The following is a 24700-nucleotide window of genomic DNA, read 5'->3' as shown; positions in this document are numbered from 1 at the left end:
ACATAGGACAGCTACCCAAGTGGCAAATATTTCTGCTTCACACTGGTGAAGTGTACATTTATCTGCTCTTACGATAATTTAAGCTTGCAAAAGAGGCATTCAGTATTGATTTTATGGAAAATCTGATCAAATACAGGATAATTTTAATAAAAGATGAAAACTAAACCTAACACATTATTATTATATCTTTATCAGAAAATGAGAAATAAACCTGGGAGATGAGGGAGTTACAAGGGTCCAAGTTACAAAGTTGAAGAGGTTAGCATGGGTAGGCTATAAGGCTAAGAAAGAAAAGCACAAGGTGCTTCTAGCAGCTGGAAAACATCCAAGTGAAAAGACATCTACAAGAGGCAACATTTCAGTTCATGTCAATCAGCTAAGAGGCAAGTACCTACAGCTTATCTACTAAACAAGGAGGAGAAAGTAACAGCCAGCAACACACAGTCACAAGAAAAATGTGAAAGTAATATCCAGCAACATACAATCATAAGAAAAATTTAAATGTGCAATTATGTCACTGGCATCAAAAAATGTCTTTAGAACTTCAAAGCAATATCCATTTGTTCAAATTCCAAACATTTCATATATTCCATCAGTCTACCAGGATATTCTTGTGGAGGCTGGGTGAAAGGATTGGGATACAACTTCCTTGAACCTAGATGAGAAATGGATGAAAGGCAATAGCGAAAAAGAAACTCTCTCATTCCCAGTCCAATGCTCACTGAAAAGGAAGTAAAATTTAAAGTTTAAAATTTTCATTTTCTGTTTTAGTCATTCACCGCAAAATACAAAATTACCTAAAGTCTGCAAAAGAAAATTCTCCATGTAATCAACCTGAGCAGTTATAACCCCCAGCAGAAAAAGACAAGAGCTAGAAAGAAGCTCAATAGTACATCTTTTCTGTCTCTGCCTCCATAAAACTCAATCTAAAGTATCCCTGTTCTATAACCACAAGAGATTCCACTGCTTCATTTTGTGTCATATTCCATTGCCTCCCAAATGTCAACATCATTAATATCTAACATCTTACTTTATAGCCTTCCTACTACTGTAAACGCCTTAATATAATCTTGTCATAAGACTGAAAACACAGGGTGCCACAGGGGTTAAGTGCTAAGAGCCGTGACCTGGAAGGGAAAGAGCCTGGCCTGAATGTGTGACCTGAGGTTTAGGATTTTCCCAACCATTAAAATAAAATGGGTTCTTTATATCAGTGACTTCTGACATACTGTGACTCTATGATCATGCAATAATATAATCATATAATCTATTAAGAGAACTACTAAACTCTCCATTATTTTTATGCTTAATATCCACTAAAACCTTCTGATAGGGATGATTTCCTAATTTTTCAGTTTTCTCACTCTGGAACATTTTCCTGAGATCTTCATTTAATGTGAAGGTATGGTCCTGTGATTTAAGTGTCATTCCAATTATATGACTTGTTATCAGTGGTTTTAAATGCAAAGGCATCACTGGCTCTTATTTATTAACTGGTTTTCTTACCACCTTAGGATTGTTTGTATTACCACTGATACAAATTCAATCCCACCACCATACTGAATTTCCACAGCTGTTTATCTACCTTCTTTAAGAAAATTATCTTGCTTTGAAACTATTAAACGCCATATCGTGTATATTCACTAACTTGTCTAAAATATCAGATATTCTGAATTTCAATTCAGTTGTCTACTGAACCACCTATTCCATCCACCTTAATGCCCTTCACAAACGTAATGAATATATTCTGCGTGTCACATCTAAGACTGTGCTGGAAATATTAGAAGCTCAGGATCCATCTGAAAGAATTCAACTTAGAGTACATGACTCCCCTCCCAAGACCTATGCTAAGGTATGGCTGAATTGTTCTAAGAAGAACTTGGTAATCATGGGTGAGTCTATCTTCTCGGCCATACAATTTGCCACCTCTCACAAATATATGCTACCTAAACCATCGTAAGAAAACCAAGATGGAAAGCTGTAATCTAGCAGGAAACAAACCCACAACATATAACCTGCAGCATGCCCTAAGAGGGTGAGTCGCTAGGAGCAGTATCTTCTCCAAAGAATATAGCGGTTTTCTTGTCAAGACTCCACTAAACTGGCTCTATTAACCTATGCTCCTAAGACTCTCCCAAAACAGACTAATAGGCCAAATACTCTTTCAGTCAGCAGAGCTATTTTCCAATATAGCTCAATCATCTGAGCTGAATGTTTATAAAGAACCAGTTTATTTTTTTGTCTATGCCTTATATTTTTGCCTATTTTGCTTGTGGCTGTGATCACATGGTTTGGTTACTATCTAAACCAGTAAGTACAAGAAAACATTATTTTTACGATATTTATGTTGAATACTTTGAAGCGATTAAAAGACACAGTGCTATTAAAAAAAAAAAAAGAATGCTGAATGCTGCCAGATTAAGCATAAGCAAGACAACTTCAAGACTGAGGAACAAATCACAGAAATCTGAGGAGTGTCCTCAGATTGCTTTACAAATATCTTTAGAATCTCATCCCATTAATGAGATCAAAACTGGATGTTAATTAACAAACATTTATCTAGGCATTCATGTGCCATGTGCTAGCAAGGCTAAATGAGTTCACCATTTTATTACACAGTCTATGTTTCACAATTGCTAGCTCATTGCTTTTATCCTCTGCATTCTTCACATAGGAAAAATGAGGCACAGAGAAGTTTAAGTAATTTGCCTAAATTCAAATTCTAGTATGAGGCCGAGTAAGGGTTCCCACCAAGAAGGTCATTTCCAGAGGCCATAAGCTAAGCTATCACAAACGACAGATTGTGTGATTTACACAAGAAAAAAGTGTATGGCTCTCAAATCAGTTCACTGATATGCAAAGAAAAAGTCTCAAGCCTACCACCAAAAAATAAAACACACACACACGTATTTAAAATTAAACTGTTATTTTTCAGGATTCCATACTTTAAACACATTTTTCTTTTCATTTACCTATCAATCTCATTAGAATAAGAGATTTCTGGTATACATTTCCCATGGTGTGGGGCAAGTCAGTCACAAACCAGAATGACAGAATAAATAACATTAATTACCGATATTACCAACATATCATATTCTCTTTTCCCAGAAAAAGAAAGAAAAATATTAACAGGCTTATATGTATCATTCTGAGATTCTACCTATGATTAATCAGTACCTTAATACAAGCAGTTTTAGGAACACATAGAGGACAAAATAAAGCAATTCTACCAAAATCTTAAAAAAAAATTGCAGGACTTCCCATCGTGGCACAGTGGAAATGAATCCGACTAGTAACCATGAGGTTGCAGGTTCGATCCCTGGCCTCATTCAAGGGGTTAAGGATCCAGCGTTGCTGTGAGCTGTGGTATAGGATGGCAGCTACAGCTCTGATTAGACCCCTAGCCTGGGAATCTCCATATGCCACGGGTGCAGCCCTAAAAAGACAAAAGACAAATAAAATAAAATAAAAATTACAGAGAAAAAGAAACTCTTGCTGAAATCTTAATACTCATAAATAATTACATCTGGTTTGGGGAGGGTGAATTGGTGACATATAAGTTTATTTACTTTAGAGAAAGTGCTCTATCTTACTAGATTTCATTAATTTCTCTACTGTCTTACAGAGTACTAAGTTTCTATCAAATACCAAAAGCTAACTCTAAAACATAAAGTTCATCTCCATACCTTACATACTAAAAATATACGTACAATAAATTCTTCTTTGAAACTATAAGTATAAACAATTAATAAGCCAGGTAGACATCTGAAATATATTTATCTGAGCATAGAAATCTAGAGAAGACAATGCAAACAAAATACCTTCTGAACTATTTAGCCAAAGAAGTTAATTTTTTAAAGCATTCTATGCATGCAATACCCTCCCACTGATGGAGTATTTATTTCAAGCTATAGATGCTGAAACCATTAGGTAAAAAAGGTTACTGAAGAACAAGATATCATAGAGTCTCAAAGTTTCACCCTAAAAATCAGTAAATACAAAAGGTCTTATCTTTAGAATCTGACAGTCAGTACCTTAACTAAGTGACCATATTTACAAATTTGTTCAAGTAAGGAGACAACCTGACATTATGTTCATCCCAATACATTGTAAACTTATGCTTTAAACTGAAATATCTAAGGTGTCTTTAATTCCAATCTTTACCTCATTTTTACTTAATCACTACTGTATAAAAAAGTACACAACCTCACCTACTAGATAACCTTGCCAAAAACATTTAACTTAAAACAAATCATGAGAAAGCAATGAGACAAATCTAAAAGGTGGAACAGCTGGCCTACATTCTTCTAAACCTCACTGACATGAAAAACAGAAGAACTATTCTATATTAAAAGAGACTAAGAGGAGTTCCTGTTGTGGCGCAGTGGAAACAAATCCAACTAGTAAACATGAGGTTGCAGGTTCAATCCCTGGCCTTTTTAGTGGGTTAAGGATCCAGCAGTGCTGTGGCTGTGGCGTAGGTCGGCAGCTGTAGCTCCAATTTTGACCCCTAGCTTGGGAACCTCCATATGCTGTGGGTGCAGCCTTAAAAAGCAAAAAAAAAAAAAAAAAAGAAAGAAAAAAGAGAGACTAAGGTTAAGTAACCAAATATAATCTATAAAATCACTTTTGGGGAGTTCCCGTCATGGCACAGCAGAAACAAATCTGACTAGGAACCATGAAGTTGCAGGTTCGATCCCTGGCCTCACTCAGTGGGTTAAGGATCTGGCGTTGCCATGAGCTGTTGTGCTATAGGTGAAGACGCAGCTCAGATCTGGCGTTGCTGTGGCTGTGGTGTAGGCAGGCAGCTCTAAGTCCAACTCAACCCCCACCCTGGGAACCTCCATATGCCGTGGGTGCAGCCCTAAAAAAGAACCAAAAAAAAAATCACTTTTGGATCCTGGGTTAGAAAAAAAAGGGGTAAAAAAAGCTCTAGAAGATATTTTTAGAACAACTGGAGAAATTTTAATATGAATATAAATAGCTGATATGAAATTCTTGCTACTTTTTTTTGAGTTTGATGATACTATGGTTATATATAAGAAAATGTGTCCTCATTCTTTTAAGAGTCATGCTGAAACATTTTAGAAGCAAACGGCCATGAAACGTGCAAATGGTTCTGAAAAGGTATATTTAGAGAAAGAGGTAAAGCATGGGTAGCAAAGGTTAATAATCAGTGATTCCAGTGAAAAGTACATGTACCTTCAGTGTACTACTTATCTCAACCTTTCTATGGGGTTGAAATTTTTCAAAATAAAAAGCTGAAGGAGGATGTCTACATGAAGACTTACACAAGAACATTCATTATATAAAAGCCAGAAACTAGAAACAAGTCGGATGCCCATTAAATGACAAATGGATAAATAAAATGGGATATTACCCATAGAATGGACTACTAATCAGTAACAAGAAGGAGCATGCTACAAATACATGCTACAACCTGGATGAACCTTAAAAATATTAATCTCAATGAAAAAAGCTAGCTTTCTACATATTAAGATGCCATTTATGTGAAATATCAAGAAAAGACAAATCAATAGAAATAGAAAACAGATCAGTTGTTGCCTGGATGTGAGCAGAAAAATTTACCCCCAAGAGTCATAAAGAAACTTTTCAGTGTAATGAAAATGTTCTAAAACTACTGTGGTAATGGTGGTAGAACACTGTATCTTTATTAAAAATCAGGAAACTGTACAATTACAGTGAATGAATTTTATAGTAAGTAAATTATACCTCAATAAGACTGTAAGAAAGAAGTTGGAAAAGAAACATTCCATAACCTAGAAAAACAATCAAAGTAAAACAATGACAATTTGGAAAGGAATAAATCTGGTTATCTGTTAGTATAGGTTGGAGGCAGGGAGTAAGAGATTAGGCTAAGCTATGTAAGTAAAGGAAATTACATTTCTATTTTAAAAACAGATGAAATAAAACATTCAATAAAAATGCTACTTAAAAAGAACTATAACCCCTTATTGCTATATTTCCAAATAAGGTCCCCACCTAAATTATAATACATAAATTTTATAATCCAAAGACTCTGCCTTCAACAAAAAAGACAAATGATCAAATCAAAAAATGGGCAAAGAACCCAGACAGACATTTCTCCAAAGATACACAAATGGTCAACAATCACATCGGGAAGGTGTCTAATGTCTTTAGTTTCCAGCAAAACAAAAACCAAAACCATAATGCCAATAAATTTGACATCCTAGAATGGATAAATTCCTAGAAACAAACCTACCAAGATTAAATCACGAAGAAAGAGAAAATCTGAACAAACCAATGACTAATAATGAAACTGAATCAGTAATCAAAAACCTCACAACAAACAAAAGTCTAGGACTAGATGACTTTACTGGTGAATTCTACCAAACATTCAAATAAGAATTAATACCAGTCCTTCTCAAACTCATCTCAAAAAAAGGAGAGGAAGCACTTCCAAATTCATTCTACAAAGCCAGCATTCTCCTAATACCAAAACCAGACAAGGATGCCACAATAAAATAAAATTACAGGCCAATTCCTTGATGAACATAAATGCAAATATCCTCAACAAAATATAAGCAAACCAAATCCAGCAATATATTAAAAGGATCAGGAGTTCCGTTGTGGCGCAGTGGTTAACGAATCCGACTAGGAACCATGAGGTTGCGGGTTCAGTCCCTGCCCTTGCTCAGTGGGTTAAGGATCTGGCGTTGCCGTGAGCTGTGGTGTAGGTTGCAGACGCGGCCCGGATCCTGCGTTGCTGTGGCTCTGGCGTAGGCTGGTGGCTACAGCTCCGATTCAACCCCTAGCCTGGGAACCTCCATATGCCGCGGGAGCAGCCCAAGAAATAGCAACAACAACAACAACAAGAACAAAAGACAAAAAGACAAAAGACAAAAAAAAAAAAAAAAAAAAAAGGATCATATACCGTGATCAACTAGGATTTATTCTAGGATGCAAGGATGGTTCAACATCAGCCAATCAATGCGACGTACCACATTAATGAAACAAAGGATAAAAATCATATGATCACCATAGCAGATGCAGAAAAAGCACGACACAATTCAACATCCATTTACAATAAAAATTCTCAACAAAGTGGGCAAAGTGGATATAAAGAGAATATACTTCAATATAATAAAAGCCACATATGACAAGTCCACAAGTAATATCATACACACAGTAAAAAGATAAAAGTATACAAAAATCTGCTGCATTTCTATGCACTAAGAAGAAACTATCAGAAAGGGAAATTAAGATAACAATTCTAAGATAACAATTCCAGGAGTTCCCGTCGTGGCGCAGTGGTTAACGAATCTGACTAGGAACCATGAGGTTGCGGGTTCGGTCCCTGCCCTTACTCACTGGGTTAACGATCCGGCGTTGCCGTGAGCTGTGCTGTAGGTTGCAGACGCGGCTCGGATCCCGCGTTGCTGTGGCTCTGGCGTAGGCCGGTGGCTACAGCTCTGATTCAACCCCTAGCCTGGGAACCTCCATATGCCGCAGGAGCGGCCCAAGAAATAGCAACAACAACGACAACAAAAAAAAGACAAAAGACAAAAAAAAAAAAAAAGATAACAATTCCATTTATTATTTCATCAAAAAGAATAAAATACCTAGGAATAAATTTAATCAGGAGGTAAAAGACCTGTAACACTGAAAACTATAAGATACTGATGAGAGAAACTAAAAAAGACATAAATAAATGGAAAGATATTCTGTGTTCATAGATTGAAAGAATAACTGTTAAAACATGCATACTGCCTAGTCTACAGAATCAATGTAATTCTGGTCAAAACACCAATAGCATTCTTCAGAGAAAAGGAACAATTATTAAAATTTGTGTGGAATCACAGACTCTGAATATCCAAAGCAACCTTGAGAAAGAAGAATAAAGCTGAAGGCATCCAGCTCCCTGGTTTCAAACTACACTACGAAGCTATAGAGATCAAAGCACTATGGTACTGGCATAAAAAGAGATACAGAGATCAATGAACAGAATACAGAGCCAAGAAACAAACCCACATATATATGGTCAATTAACTTATACAAAGAAGTCAAGAATATACAATGGGGAAAGGACAGTCTCTTCATTAAATGGTCCTGGGATCAGCCACACACAAAAGAACGAAACTGCACCCTTATCCTACATTATACCCAAAAACCAATTCAAAATGGATTGAAGGCTTATACATAAAACCAAAACCATAAAATCGCTGCCAGGGGGCGGGGGGGGGGGGGGAGAGAACAGGTGGTAAAGCTCCTTGACACAGGTCTTGATGATGATTTCTTGGAATCTGACCCCAAAAGCAACAAAAGCAAAAATAAACAAAGGGGACTACATCAAACTAAAAAGTTTCTGCACAGCAAAGGAAACCATCAACAAAATGAAAAGCCAACCTACTAAGTGGGAAAAAAATATGTGCAAATGATATGACCAGTAAGTGGTTAATATCCAAAATATATAAATAGCACATATCTTAATATCACAAAAAAAACACCTTATTTTAAAACAGGTAAGGGAGCTCCTACCATGGCACAGCAGGTTAGGAACCCAACTGCAGTGGCTCAGGTCACTGCAGAGATGCGGGTATCATCCCCAGCTTGGTGCCGTGGGTTAAAAGATCCAGTGTTGCCAGGCTGGATTCAATCCCTGGCCCAGGAACCTCCCATATGCCACAGGTGTGGCCATAAAAATAAAATTTAAAAAAACAAAAACGGGAATTCCTGTTGCAGCTCAGCAGGTTAAAAACCCAACATACGGAGTCCCCATTGTGGCTCAGCAGGTTAAGAACCAACTGGTATCCATGAGGATGTAGGTTTAATCCCTGGCCTTGCTCAGTGGGTTAGGGATCCAGTGTTACCTCGAGCTCGAGCTATGGTATAGGCCACAAATGCAGTTCAGATCTGGTGTTGCTGTGGCTGTGGTGTAGGCTGGGAGCTACAGTTCTGATTCTACCCCTAGTCCGGGAACTTCATATGTTGCAGTTGTGGCCATAAAAAGAAAAAAAAAAAAAAAAAAAAAAGGCAAAAGATCTGAATAGACATTTATCCAATGAGACATACAGATGGCCAAGAGGTAGATGAAAAAAATGTTCCACATCGCTAATCATCAGGGAAATGTAAAACCGCAATGAGGAGTTCCTGTTGTGGCGCAGCGGAAACGAATCCAACTAGGAACCATGAGGTTGCGGGTTGGGATCCCTGGCCTCACTCAGTGGGTTATGGATCTACGTCACTCACAGACCCAGCTCAGATCTGGCGTTGCTGTGGCTGTGAGTGATGTAGGCCAGAAGCTACAGCTCCGATTGTCTGACCCCTAGCCTGGGAACCTCCATATGCCACGGGAGTGGCCCTAAAAAGCAAAACAAAAACAAAAACAAAAACAAAAACCAAAAAACACAATGAGATACTACCTTACTGCTGTTAAAATGCCTATTATCACAGAGACAATAACAATGCTGGCAAGGATCTGAAGTAACTGGAACCCTTGTATAGTCATTAAGAAGAGTACAGTGATTCATAAAATTTTTTAAAAAATGATCTGCTATATGATCCTGAAATTTCACTTCTGGGTATTTATTTAAAGAAAACAAAAATGCTAACTCAATCAGATATATGCACCCCCATGTTCACTGCATTATTTGCAATAGCCACGATATGGAAACAACCTAAGTGTCCAGCAATGACATAAAAAAGAAGTTTTACATATATATATATACATGTGCAGCACAACAGAATATATTATTCAGCCATTAAAAAAGAACAAAATTGTGCCACCTTCAACAACATGATAGACCTTGAGCGCATGCTAAATAAGTCAGTCAGAGAGAGATAAATATCCCATGATCTCACTTAGATGTGGAATCCAAAAAATCAAAAGCAAAAAAAAACCAAGCTCATAAGACACGAAGAACAACAGATTGATGGTTTCCAGAGGTGAGTGACTGGAGGTTGGAGAAATGAGTGAAAGGGGCAAAAGGTACAAACTTCCAGTTGTAGAATAAGTAGTCATGAGGATGTAAAGAATAGCATGGCAACTATAGTTAATAATACTAAATTACATACTTGAAACTTGCCAAGTGAGATCTTAAAAGTTATCATCAAAAAAAAATTTTTTTGTAACTATGTAAGATAACAGTTGTTAGCTAGACTTTATGTGGTGATCACTTTGCAATGGATACAAACCGCAAATCGCAAATCATTATGGTGTACATCTGAAACAAAGTCTAACAACAAGAATAACAAAGCCTAACAACAAAACATAATGGGATATACTTCACACCTAATAGGATGGCTATAATTTTTTAAAGTTTTGGCCAGGAAATGGAGAAGTTTGAACCCTCACTCTCATGCATTGCTAGTGGGCCTGTAAGGTGGTACAGCCACCATGGAAAACAGTTTCTCAATTAAGATAAACACAGAATTAGCATATGAACCAGAAATTCTATTCATAGGCATTTATCAAAAAGAACTGCAAACAAAAACTTGTTCAAACAAAAACCTGCACATGAATAGTACTGCCCATGGCAGCACTATTCACAATCACCAAAAGGTTCAGAACTCAAATGTCCATCAACTGATGAATGAATAAACAAATTATGGTAAAAAACTATTCAATGGGTTATTATTCAGCCATAAAAGAAATGAAGTACAGATACGTGCTGGAACACAAATGAACCTTAAAAACACACAAAGTGAAAGAAGCCAAACACAAATGGCCACAAACTGAATGATGTCACTAATACGTAATCATATAAAACAGGCAAATCCAGAAAAACAGAAAGCAGATTGGTGCTTGCCAAGGGCTGAGAACAGGGGGAAATAGGAAGTGACTGCTTAATGTGTACAGGTTTCCTTTTGGAGTAAGAAAATGTTCTGGAACTAGAGAGTAATGATGGTTGCACAACACCATGAATGTACTAAATGCCATTAAATGGTACTTTAAAATAGTTAAAAAAAAGATGTTTCTGTTATGTGTATTTCACAATTTTTTTTAAAATTCTGCTTATGGGTATACAGTATATTTGACTTGAATTTAACTGCCACAATTTTCTACTTATTTTGGCTTTTAAGTATACCACAGATCACATAATAGCTATGCCATAAACTCTAACATTTGTTGAGCACTTACTACATGCAAGAACATACTAGTAATTTTGTATTTTAATCTTAAAAATATCCGTAAGGTAAGAGTTATTAATCCCATTTTATGTATAAGAAGGGTTAGAGAAATGAGGTAATGAATATGAGACACATCTGGGATTAAAACCCCACCCTTTTTTTTGAAGTACAGTTAATTTACAATGTCATGTTAGTTTCTGGTGTACAGCAAAGTGATTCTGTACACACATTTATACATACTATACATACTCTTAATCCCCAATTGCTAATCCTCCCTTCCCCTTTGGTGACTATAAATTTGTCTTCTATGTCTGTGAATCTGTTTCTATTTTGTAAATGCGTCACTTGTATCATATTTTAGATTCCACATATAAGTGATATCATGTGGTGTTTGTCTTCTTTCAGACTTCATTTAGTAAGATAATCTCTAAATTTGTCAGTGTTGCTGCAAATGGCAGTATTTCATTCTTTATGACTGAGTAATATTCTATAGTGTGTGTGCACGTGCACACTATGTATATGTGTATATACACACACACCCCACATCTTCGTTATCCGTTCATCTGTCAATGGACAGTTAGGTTGCTTCTATATCTTGGCTAATGTAAACAGTGCTGCTATGAACATTGGAGTACATGTATCTTTCCAATTTAGAGTTTTCTCTGGATATATGCCTAGGAGAAGAATCATATGCTAACTCTATTCTTAATTTTTTAAGGAACCTCCATAATGTCTTCCATAGTGACTACACCAATTTACATCCCCACGACAGGGTAGGAAGGTTCCCTTTTCTCCACACCCTCTCCATCATTTATTATTTGTAGACTTTCTAACGATGGCCATTCTGACCAGTCAAACCCTAACATTTTTAAGATTAATTCAAATATAAAAGGATGAAAATAAACTGAATGATTTCTAAGGCACCTTTTAGTAATGCAAATCTATGAATATGCCACAGGAAAAAAAGAAAACCATATCCTTCCCCAAACTGTCCTGACAGTAGCTTTCTAGCAAAATATACTGACAGAAAGTCAACACTAAACATAAATGACCTTCGGTATGACATAAACTAGCACTGCTTTCCCTTCCACCGTATACGACCAAGCATGAATTACTATGCTGGTTATTGTTTACAGAGAACCCAAAAGGTCCAGGGTAACTGTCACTGCTCATTTTGAAGTGGTACGGGGAGACTAGCTATTTCTAAGCACCCAAGGAAATATAATTTCTTTACAATTTATATAACCAGTCCCCACCCCAAACCTAGTTAATCAAAATCTCCTAACTAATGCCTAAGAATCTTTATATTTTCTTAAAAAGCCCAGGTGGGCAGCCAAGTTTAGGAATTGCAACAGACAAGTAAGGGGAAAAAATTTTTTTTTTATCAAACAGAACATATAAGGCTGGTCCAATTAGTACTGATTTTTAGAGTACAGGAATACCAGACTTATTTATATAACCTGGTTATGATGTCCAATCTCTTTACTACACACATTTCAGAGCATATGGTTCTACCCAAAATATTCTTGAATCTTCCCATTTATCAGGATAGTCAACATACCAAATTGTACCTATAATGCCTTTAAAATCTTTTATGGATTAATTCTAAACGCATGTATATGTATTATGTATAGTATGCATGTACTGACACATAAACACACACACATAACCTTAAAACATTTAGCAAGATGCCTGACAATCTAGCTTCAAGCAGTTTTCAAATAAACTACTACTCTCAAACATGGCCACTAATGTGAATTCTGCCTACTCTCAACTCCCTCCTATCTTACAAAAAAAACCAACAGATATTTAATGACACCCATATTATGTGCCAGGCACTGTGCTAGGTGCTGTGAACACAGCCAAGAATAAGATAAATTCTCTCAACACTTACTATTAGCAGGGACATCAGTCATTAAGCAGGCTGCTACGGAAGTACCCACTCCTTTCCGTCATTTTCCTTATTTTACTTTTAGATGTGAACATTATGCTTCATCCTTCCCTAGGGCATTATAGGATTCTCACTTTGTCATATCAATCCCTTTAAATTCCAATTTCCATTTTACATGGGGGAAATGTACACCCAAGCATCCTCTGTTACTATTTCAAAGCAATTGGAAAAATCCCAGAATCCACATTTCCATTGGGCTGAGACTTTCCAATATGCCTAATAATGATACTTTATGACCTAGAAGTTCCAATGAATTGGTAGTAAGAAAACATTGATCTGCTTCAGTGGCACTGTAATTGGAATGGTGATTAAATGCATCATGTTAAATTTACCCTGGGCCTTTTCCAGTGTGGCAAATACAAAATGAGCTATCAGCATCAGCAGAGCCTAAACCACTCTTTCCTTCAAAAATGATACCTCTCCTGCATGTCAAAGGTGCTATGTTTGAGCATCTCCACTAATAATGAGGAGGCATAACATGACAAGCTGTATACACCCATATAGGCTTCCACAGGATGTACACTGTCCAACATGGTTTATTGTATTTAGCAACTTGGGATAACCTTACGTATGTCAGAGCAGTGCATTCGCACCACTATAGTTAATGGTCTGTCAGCATTTCCATTATAAAGCAATTTTCAAAGGTTTATTGCTCTGCTGAAGAATTTGCTCTGAGCTGAAATTTGGCATTCCAGAAAAGCAAAAACCATAGCCTGTAGTTGTTTATTCCCTTCCAAGTAGGCCAAGTAGTTTGGGGGTGGGTGTGTGTGGGGGTTTGTGTGTGTGTATGTGTGTGTGCGCGCGCTCACGTGCATTTTAAATTAATCTGGCCCTTTACTTCAGAATTTCCTCATACTGCCCTTTGGGAATACCCAAAGAACAAAAACCTCACCCCTCACAAAAGGACTATTGCTTGGTAACAGGATCTAGCTATAGAGCACAAATTCCAACTTATTTATGGAAAACAAGTTTTTAAAAGCAACTTTTTTAATTCTGATAAACAATTACAAGTTTGTAAACTTTAAAGATTCTACCGAGTTAAATTATTCATGCTATTAGAGTACACCATCATTTACAGTGAAATCAATGAATAATTTTTAAATCCTCATCAAATGTTAAGCCTCTTTTTATACTTCTCATTCAAGAACCATGGCTACTAATGTGAATTTTGCCTACTCTCAACTCCCTCCTACCTTACAAGTTAAAAGGAATAAATTCTGTTAAGCAGGAGTTAAGTAGCAAGAAATGTTATACAGTAGACAGAAGAAGCCTGAAGGTAATTTAGAAAATTCAGAAAATGATGATCAGTGCCTGAATGACAAGACAAAGTTCAGAGATAACAATTGTGGTTATCTAGAAGATTGGTATATTAGTAATAAACTAACAATTTTATCCAATCTCTGGAAACTGTTCTATTAGTCTGAAAGTCTGCCATAATATTTCATGCTTCAACCAAAGAAGAAATCAATTATTCTGGCATTTTGGTTTCTTTTTATTGTATCTAACTTGAAAGGCTAAATATTTACACTTTAAATTACAGGGTTTTTCAACTATACAGCTAATTACAATTCTGACACAACTCTACCCACTGAATAAATTAGTTATAAAAAACTTGGTTCTCTAAGCTTAAAAATTCTCCTTATGTACAAATAAAGACTCTCTAAAACTGGAGATTAGTGATCAAAGCAACCTTTTAAAAAAGAACACTTTTTAAAGTAATAATGACATCTGAAGCAACATGGATGGACCTAGAGATGACCATGCTAAGTGAAGTTAGTGAAAGACAAACATCCTTTGATATCACTTAAATGAGAATCTTTAAAAAAGGATACAAATGAATTTACCTGCAGAACAGAAACAGACTCACAGATTTGAAAAGAAACTTACTGGTTATCAACGGGGACAGGCGGTGGGGAGGGATGGACTTGGAGTTTGTGACTGGCATATGCACAACAAAGGTATATGGAATGACTGGCCAATGGGGACATGCTCTATAGCACGGGGAACTCTACTCATTATTCTGCGATAACCTACATGGGAAAAGAATCTGAAAAAGAATGGATGTGCGTATATGTATAAGTGAATCACTTTTTTGTACAGCAGAAATTATCACAACATTGTAAAACAACTACACTTCAATAAAACTTTAAAAAATGAAAAATTAAAATTAAAAAACCCTCCACACCTAGAATGTACAGAAAAGGGTGGCAGGACTAAGCATTGGAGGACTCCAGTATTTAGAACACTCAAAGAAGAAGCCATCAAAGAGAAGCATATGCATATATATATGCACCTAAACACATTGAAAAAATATTTGAAAGATACAGTAAAAAGTCTAAGGATAGATAGGCAAAGGGGCATATTTCACTTATGGTTGTGTTAACTTCTATAGAGCTTGAAACATTTTCTGAAACACATTAATATTTTACTTGAATACTGTGTTTTAAATAAATGCTCAATAGATGATAAGATCAATACAAAATGGTTGTTAACATATATGTGTGTTGCTTATTCTATCACTTGAAGTATGTAATTTCTAAAAACTTGGATGGAGTTCCCGTCTTGGCGTAGTGGTTAATGAATCCGACTAGGAACCATGAGGTTGCGGGTTCGGTCCCTGCCCTTGCTCAGTGGGTTAAGGATCTGGCGTTGCCGTGAGCTGTGGTATAGGTTGCAGATGCGGCTCAGATCCCGCGTTGCTGTGGCTCTGGTGTAGGCCGGTGGCTACAGCTCCGATTAGACCCCTAGCCTGGGAACCTCCACATGCTGCGGGAGCGGCCCAAGAAATAGCAAAAAGACAAAAAAAAAATAAAAAATAAAAACTTGGATTCAATAGTTACAGATAAAATTCAAAAAAATGTGCAAGAAAGCTGAATGTTTAGGTTTTTTAATGTAAAAAGAAATGAATTTCAAATATTCTCTACAATTCTAGTCCCCAGCACTTGGCGTTCAGACTGTGGAGAAGAAAAAGGAGATGAGACAAAGATTTTACATTACAGTTTTCCATTATCAGCTAAGGTCGAGTAGTTATCCACACTCCATTCCCAAAATTAAAAATCAGGAAAAATTAAACAAGATGTTAAGTAAGTTTGAAGAGGTTTATAAATTTAGCTGAATAAGGACTTCCCGTTTTGGTGCAGAGGAAACAAATCTGACTAGGAACCATGAGGTTTTGGATTCAATCCCCGGCCTCGCTCAGTGGGTTAAGGATCTGGCATTGCCGTGAGCTGTGGTATGAGTCACAGATGTGGCTCGGATCGGCACTGCTGTGGCTGTGATGTAGGCCGACAGGTGTAGCTCCAATTAGACACCTAGCCTGGGAACCTCCATATGCCGCAGGTGCAGCCCTAAAAAACAAACAAACAAAAAAAAATAAATTAAACAAAAAAATAAAATAAACTTAGCTGAATAAAAATCTTGATATTTAAAAAATAGAGTACAATGATTCATCCTGAGTTACTACTGATACAGGTTAATATATTTGCCAATTTTCCAACTTTATATTACTCTGAAAAAGAAATCTAGCTATAATCTCAGAAATTATTAATATTAAAACCTCCTATGAGAAGCATCACAGGTGTACTTTAGTGCAAAGAGGGGGAAATTCCAAATAGCTTAGGGAATAGTAAGGTATAAAGCTTCAATAAAAAGTTGTATTACATCACACTCCTGATGTAATCTTTCCGCCATGCTATGTTAGCAATAGCTAAAAAATAACTATTAAGAAACTACCATGGGAGTTCCCGTTGTGGCTCAGTGGTTAACGAATCCAACTAGGAACCATGAGGTTGCGGGTTCGATCCCTGGCCTCGCTCAGTGGGTTAAGGATCCAGCGTTGCCATGAGCTGTGGTATAGTTCACAGATGTGGCTCGGATCAGCATTGCTGTGACTGTGGCATAAGCCAGCAGCTACAGCTCCAATTAGACCCCTAGCCTGGAAACCTCCATATGCTGCGGGAGCGGCCCTAGAAAAGGCAAAAAGACCAAAAAAAAAAAAAAAAAAAAAAAAAAAACTACCATTAAAAACCACCTATGAAACTACTTCCAGACAAAGTACCAAGACAAAATAATGTTTGTAAAATGTTAAGTAAATGGGATCCAGTTCATGATTACAGCTACTGGAAATATGAACATGAATGCACCAGACAAGGACTAGAAGGATCTGGTAAACATTAAAAGACAAAATTTTGTGATAATTTTAATTGATATTATATTCTTTGTATAACATATTCAGATTCCAAATTAATTCTACCTTTACCTTCAGCAAATTAACAAGTATAAAAGCCAAAGTCTAAAAAAGATTTACCAAGGACAAAACAGCAAAATATCAAGATTAACACTCAACAGCACCAGTGCTTCAGGTTAACTGGTTTGACATACAGAATCAAAAGATCTAAGTAAGGGAGTTCCCGTCGTGGCGCAGTGGTTAACGAATCCGACTAGGAACCATGAGGTTGCGGGTTCGGTCCCTGCCCTTGCTCACTGGGTTAATGGTCCGGCGTTGCCGTGAGCTGTGGTGTAGGTTGCAGACGTGGCTCGGATCCCGCGTTGCTGTGGCTCTGGCGTAGGCCGGTGGCTACAGCTCCGATTCGACCCCTAGCCTGGGAACCTCCATATGCCGCCGGAGCGGCCCAAGAAATAGCAACAACAACAACAAAAAGACAAAAGACAAAAAAAAAAGACAAAAAAAAAAAAAAAAGATCTAAGTAAGAAATTAAGTTACTTTTGTATTTTGCAATTTCGTTAAAAGCCCCAGCTAGGAGAATCTCTCTGTAGTTAATCCAAGGACGTGTGAATCCTTTGGCTTTTATAAAAGAAACCCAAGTCAGCCTGCAACTGCAGTTCAGTTTCAGTAATGGAGAGAAAGCCACCCAGCAAATGGCGTTGGTCATCACATCTCCACTCAGTCTTGCTGTTTTTTTCAGAGGATTGAAGTTTCCCTAAAATACTTAACTGAAACGCGCTAGAAGTTAGTTATTGATGGTTTCATTTTCATGTTAGAAAGACAAACAGCCTTGTTAACGATTGAAGTAACAGCAAAGTGCTTTGTTATTGTTGTTGACAGCTTTGCATCTCCTATCCATTTTGCCTCTGAAAACTCCGTTACTTTCTCAGAAACTCCTTCTCCCTAATATGCTATTAGTATGAAAATACAATTAAAGAACCACTTATTATCATTTTTAACTAAGGTGGCCCTGCCACAACAGAAGGACAAGAACAGACTGAGCTAAGTGGGGGAGCTCCCTTCTCCCTCACCTCTAACATCACAGTCGCCTCTTTCAATAAAATTTATTCTTATGATTGTATCCTATAACAGAAATTTCAAAAGGCACTAACAAACAATATTAGAATAAAGGCACTCTAATCTCTGTCTGCCAGAACACCCAGTTCCTTCTATTAGAAACAACCACTATTACCAGTTTCCTGTAGATCTTTCCCTAAAGCACACCCTGTTTTAAAATATACCCCCTATGCTCCAAACCTCAGGACTCCCTAGTCTTCCTGAATGCCTTTTTTCTCTCTAGCACTGATGACCAATGGGTCTATCATTTTATATTCATTATTTTCATGTTTAATAATTGTATTCCCCCCCCCCCCCCGCCGCAGCCCAGTACCCATGGCATATGGAAGTTCCTGGACCAGGGATCAAATACAAGCCACAGCTGCAACAACACTTGATCCTTAACCCACTGTTTGGAACAGAGATCAAACCTGCACCACGGCAAAGACAAGAGCAGATCCTCAACCCACTGCACCACAGCTGGAACTCCTAATTACTATATTCTTTTATTTTATTATTAATTACTTTATTCTCATTGGAGTAGGAGTCTCACCCCCACTCCAGTTGAGAATAAAAGTTCCAAGAAGAACTCTGTTTACTGTTATATTCCCAGAGCACAGAACACTGCATGGAACAAATCTGCTAAATGAATTAATAATCTTATTACATACACTATAACAAGCGGGATACCTGTTTCTCTTTATCACTCTCCCCAAAAGAGGGACAAAGAAAAAGTCTACTCTGCTTAGAGAACTACATCAACTTAAGAGTAACTAAAATAGCAAAACATTTAATGTCACCTATTATTTGAGATTATAATTTTACACTGACTTTCCTTTTTTTTCCCCTAACAGCTGCATCTATGGCACGTGGAAGTTCCTGGGCCAGAAACTGAACCCAAGCTGAAGCTGCAACATGCTGTGGCAAGCTGGATCCTTTAACCCACTGTGCCAGGCCAGGGATCAAACCCTCGCCTCTGCAACAATCTGAGCCACTGCAGTAGGATTTTTAACTCACTGTGCCACAGCGGCAACTCCTACAATGACTTTCTACATGAGAGGATTTCTACTTAAACACCACTTGTAAGATTACTTTACCCTGAGATGTTCTTGAACATAGATGTCTCCCAGAAGTCTATCTAAGGCAGTAAAATTTTAAAAGGTAATTTGCATCTCAGGAGCACCAAAAAGGTATTTCACTATGCAGCTTTTTCAGAACAAAGTGTAAATACATTATAAATAAAATTAAGAACAAGTATGGGAAGAAATATTCACACATCTGCAGAAAGACGTGTATTACAAGGTTTTCTGCAGCACTGTCTCAAATAGTTAAATAACTAATAGTAAAGCAAGATTGAAAAAAATTTAATGTCTATCAAGAGACTAATTCAACTATACTGCATCTACTGAGTATTACATAAAGCTCTTCAAAAGAATTATATAACTATATATGAAACAATTTCAAGATATATCACAAAAAGATGAATGTATGTACTGTACATACATGTACATACATATACATTATGTACAATACAGTGCATATTTAAATGTATAACTGTTTAGCACAGTACAATGGAAGGACACACCCCTTACCAAGAAAAAAATCTGCTAAGACGTTGCTACAAGGTAAAGAAACTGTTTAACTGGAGTAAAAAGATTAACTGTGCCCTGTAAATCATTTGGAACCGTATGAATTTTCAGTAGGTGAATATTATTTTTTTCAGAATAGAGGGGTAAATTACAGAATAAAACTGTGAATAAGCTTTACTTGAAATATGCAAAGATAATGGGCATCTCCATGTCTGTAAGGCATAAGGGTAAAAAATTAGATCAATCTCATTTGAGTGGTGCCTATTTCTTTTCTTTTTTTTTTTTTTTTTTTTTTGTCTTTTTAGGGCCGTACCCGTGGCATATGGAGCTTCCCAGGCTAGGGGTCAAATCAGAGCTGCAGCTGCCAGCCTAAACCACAGCCACAGCAACACAGGATCCAAGCCACGTGTGCGACATACATCACATCTCTCAGCAACACCGGATCCTTGACCCATTCACAGCGAGGCCACGGATCAAACCCACCACCTCATGGTTCCTAATTGGATTAATTTCTGCTGTGCCATGACGGGAACTCCAAGTGGCTCTTATTTCAAGTGTTAATTTATATATACAACTTAAGTCCAAATATACATCTAAACTGGACAGATGAACAATACTTTCAGATTATGAAGGAAAACATGCATCCTCAGAAAAATCACAATCTTAATCAAAATAGCTAATTTAAAAGAATGATAATAACACGCTAGCACCACCCTTACTAGTGAATTATTGTACACTTTTCCTGAGTCAGGAAAAAGGCAATGATGTACACTAACACCACATCTACTCAACATTATACTAAAGATCTTACCTAGTGAAATTAAGCAAGAAAAGCAAAATCATAACCACAAGGAATAGAAATAAAGAAGTAACCCTGTCTTTATTCACATCTGGGATGACTGGATACATAAAAATGTGCAAAGAAATCCACAAATATTAAAATTAGCAAATGATTTTGGCAAGATCTCTGACTATTAAGGTCAACATACAAAAATGTTATTTCTACATTTGAAGCAACAAGTAAATAGTGAAGTTTAAATCAGTATTATTTATCAGCATTAAAAAAATCAAATGCCAAAAATAAACCTAGCTGCACAGGGTCACTTCACTGACAATTTTAAAACACTACTGAGAGAAATTAAATTATATTCTTTGAATATTTAGCTGAGTATTTAATCAGTGTGTACAAGAGAGGGAAAGAAATAAACCACCAGAAAGTACTGGCGGGAACAACGGCCATAGCTCACAGGCTAGTGGAACACATGGCCTGGGATAGTACCTGTTCCCATCAGTCCTAATGGAAGATGGAAAAGCGTAATTCATAGGGCACTAGTGGAATAAATAGCATAGGCCAGTAGTGGAATAAAGCCAGTAGTGGATCAGTTAAACACTGATCTGGTACAGCCTAAAAAAGCTTAAAAGACATGACATAATCAAACTCTTTCCAAGAAACTAAACTGCATTCTAAAACAAGACTCAAGAAACACTTACAAAAATCCAAAAAAAGCTGTCACTCAAGTAAGGTAAAATTCGCAATGTCTGGTATATGATCAAAAATTACAGAAGTTCTCTGATGGCTTAGCAGGTTAAGGATTCAGCATTGTCACTACTATAACACGTGTTTGATCCGGGCTCAGGAACTACCACATGCCTGCAGGCAGGTCAAAAAAAAAAGTTATAACAAGCATACAAAAAAACAAAAAAATATTATCCACAGTGACAAGAACAATTAGATCAATCAAAACCAACCCAGAACTGATACAGACAAAATCAACAACTAAGAACATTGTAACAATGATTGCCTTTGGAATGGATAAGTAATGAGATCCTGCTATATAGCGTTGGGAACTGTATCTAGTCACTTATGATGGAGCACATGGAGGATAATTTGAGAAAAAGAATGTATACATGTATTTGTGACTGGGTCACTTTGCTGTACAGCAGAAAACTGACAGAACACTATAAACTAACTATAATGGAAAAGATAAAAATCATTCTAAAAAAAGAAAATAAGAAACACTGTGGGGGGAACATTATAACAATTATCGTAATAGTATTCTCTATGTTCAAAAAGTTAAGTAAAGATTTGGGAGATATTTAAAAAAAAAAAAAAAGAGCACCCATCATGGCTCAGTGAGTTAAGGACCCAACATAGTCTCTCTGAGGATGCAGGTTCGATCCATGGCCCCACTCAGTGCATTAAGGATTTGGCGTTGCAGTAAACTCCAGCATAGTCATATGCTGTATATAGGTCATATGTAAGCTCCAGCGTGGATCTGGTCAGGTGTTGCTGTGGCACAGGTCTGCAGTTGCAGCTCTCATTTCACCCCTAGCCTGGGAACGTCTATATGAAGAAAGGGAGAGAAAAGGAAGAGAGAGAAAGGGAAAAGAAAAAAAGAATGGATGGAAGGAGAAGAAAAGAAAAGAAAGGAAGAAAGAGAGAAAGAAAAAGAACCAAACTGAACTCCTACAGATGTAAACACTGGCTTAAGATGAAAAATACACTGGATAGAATTAACAGGATAGATATTTCATAAGAAAAGATAAATGATAAGCTCCCACTGTGGCGCAGTGGTAACAAATCCAACTAGTATCCATGAGGATGTGGGTTCCATCCCTGGACTCGCTCAGTGAGCTAAGGATCTGGCATCACTATGAACTGTGATGTAGGTTGCAGACATGGCTCGGATCCTGAGTTGCTAAGGCTGTGGCATAGGCCAGTAGCTACAGCTCTGATTGGACCCCTGGTCTGGGAACTTCCACATGCTGCAGGTGTGGCCCCAAAAAGGAAAAAAAAAAAAAAAAAGAGAGAGAGAGAGAGAAGAGGAAAGGAAAGGAAACATAAATTAATTTCTAGCAATAATGTTCACAATGAAAGAGAGGGGGAAAAAATGAAGGAGTAAGGCATGAGTGAGAAAACTTCAAAAGAGTTAATATATGTGTAACCAGAGTTTATGAAACAGACTACTTGAAAAAACATCAGAAATACCTTAAAATTTTGTTAAAAATGATAAGCCCATTGTTCTAAAAGGCTTGAGCCTGAGCTCAAAAAGTACAAAGAAAACTACATCAAGGTATGTCATAATAAAATTGCTTAAAACTAGTAACAAAATCTTTTTTTCACTTCTTAAATAATATTTAAGTTACTTCCCAAATAATTTTTAAAAGTTACTTTCCAGTACAAACTATTGGTTATATTCCCCATATGATACAATACACCCTTGAACCTATCTACACCTACTAATTTGGACCTCCCACTCCTCCCCTCACCAGTAACCAATAGTTGGTTCTGAGTCTACTTCTTTTTTGTTACATTCATTAGTTTGTCATATTTTTAAGATTCCATATATTAAGCATTATCATACAGTATTTGTCTTTCTCTGATTTATTTCACTTAGCATAAGGCCGTCCACGTCCATTCACGTTGCTGCAAATGGCAAAATTTAGTTCATTTTTATGGCTGAGTAGTATTCCTGTGTGTGTGTCTATGTATATACATATACCTTCTTTAGCCATTCACCTGTTGATGGATACTTAGGAGGCTTCCATATCTTGGCTAAATAATGCTGCTATGAACAATGGGGTGCATATAACTTTTCAAATTTATGTTTTCTTTTCAGACATATACTTAGTAGTGGAATTGCTGAGTCAAATGGTAGTTGTTTTTAGATTTTTGAGAAACCTCCAAACTATTTTCCATAATGCAAGTACCAATCCCGTCCCACCAAAAGTGTACAAAGGCTCCCTTCTCTCCACATCCTCACCAGCATTTGTTATTTGTGGTCTTTTTGATGACAGCCATTCTGACAGGTGTGAGGTGCTATCTCACTGTGGTTCAGATTTGCATTTCCCTGATGATTAGCAATGTTGAACTTATTTTCATGTGCCTGTGGCCCCTGGCATTCCCTCTTTGGAAAAATGTCTATTCAGTTCTTCAGCCCATTTCCTTTTTTTTTTTTTGCTTTTTGCTTTTTGGGACAGCACTCGTGGCATATGGAGGTTCCGAGACTAGAGGTCCAGAGCCACAGCTGCTGGCCTACACCACAGCCACAGTAATGCTAGTTCTGAGCCACATCTGCGACCTAGACCACACTTCACAGTAATGCCAGATCCTTAACCCAGTGAGTGAGGCCAGGGATCGAACCCGCAACCTCATGGTTCCTAGTCAGATTCATTTCTGCTGCGCCACAATGGGAACTCCTCTTTGGCACATTTCTTAAGTTGTTTTTCTGATGTTGAGTTGTAAGAGCTTTTTATATATGTTGGATAGTAATTCTTTGTCAGTTACATCATTTGCAAATATTTTGTTCCCATTCTAAGGTCTTTTAATTTTGTCGATAGTTTCCTATGCTGTGCAAAAGCTTTTAAGCTTATTTTGTAATAAAGACAAAATCTTAAAGCACCCAAAAAATAAGTATATGGGGAGGAAGATAATGGTATCAGCAAATTTTTCTTTGGAAACAATGCAAAGAGACAGTGGAGCATTATCTTTAGAGCAATGAATAAAAAACTGCCAACCTAGAATTATATAACCAGGGAAAATATATCTTGAAAATGAAGGTTAAGTAAGACTACAAAAGCTAAATAAGTTCCATACCAGCAGACTTTCACAGCAAGAAATGTTAAAGTAAGTATTTCAAGGAGGAGGAAGATGAAACCAAATGGAAATAAAAGATCTCAACAAAAAAATAAAGAGCATGAAAACAGCGACTATGTAAGTAAATACTTTTTTCTAAGTATTCTCTTAAGTAAAAGGACATGATAAGG

The 24700-nt window shown here is 36.9% G+C and overlaps 1 protein-coding gene and 1 long non-coding RNA gene across 7 annotated transcripts in view; both read right to left on the bottom strand.

Moving 5' to 3' along the window:
- ZFAND3 (zinc finger AN1-type containing 3) overlaps positions 1 to 24700 on the bottom strand; it is a 339302-nt gene that overhangs the window by 226480 nt on the left and 88122 nt on the right. The gene's annotated exons all lie outside the window — the stretch shown is intronic.
- LOC146401529 (uncharacterized) lies at positions 13077 to 17080 on the bottom strand. Its single transcript, XR_014810107.1, has 2 exons — positions 16375 to 17080; positions 13077 to 15807 (listed from the first exon to the last, which is right to left on the bottom strand). It is a non-coding gene; the product is annotated as an uncharacterized LOC146401529 (long non-coding RNA).

Source organism: Sus scrofa, chromosome 7 (genome assembly GCF_054392235.1).
Source record: "Sus scrofa isolate SSC_HxYL_T2T_F1_AM1 chromosome 7, Sscrofa_HxYL_maternal_Yorkshire_Landrace_v2.0, whole genome shotgun sequence".
NCBI lineage: Eukaryota > Metazoa > Chordata > Mammalia > Artiodactyla > Suidae > Sus > Sus scrofa.
This window is presented reverse-complemented; position numbering and strand designations above follow the sequence as displayed.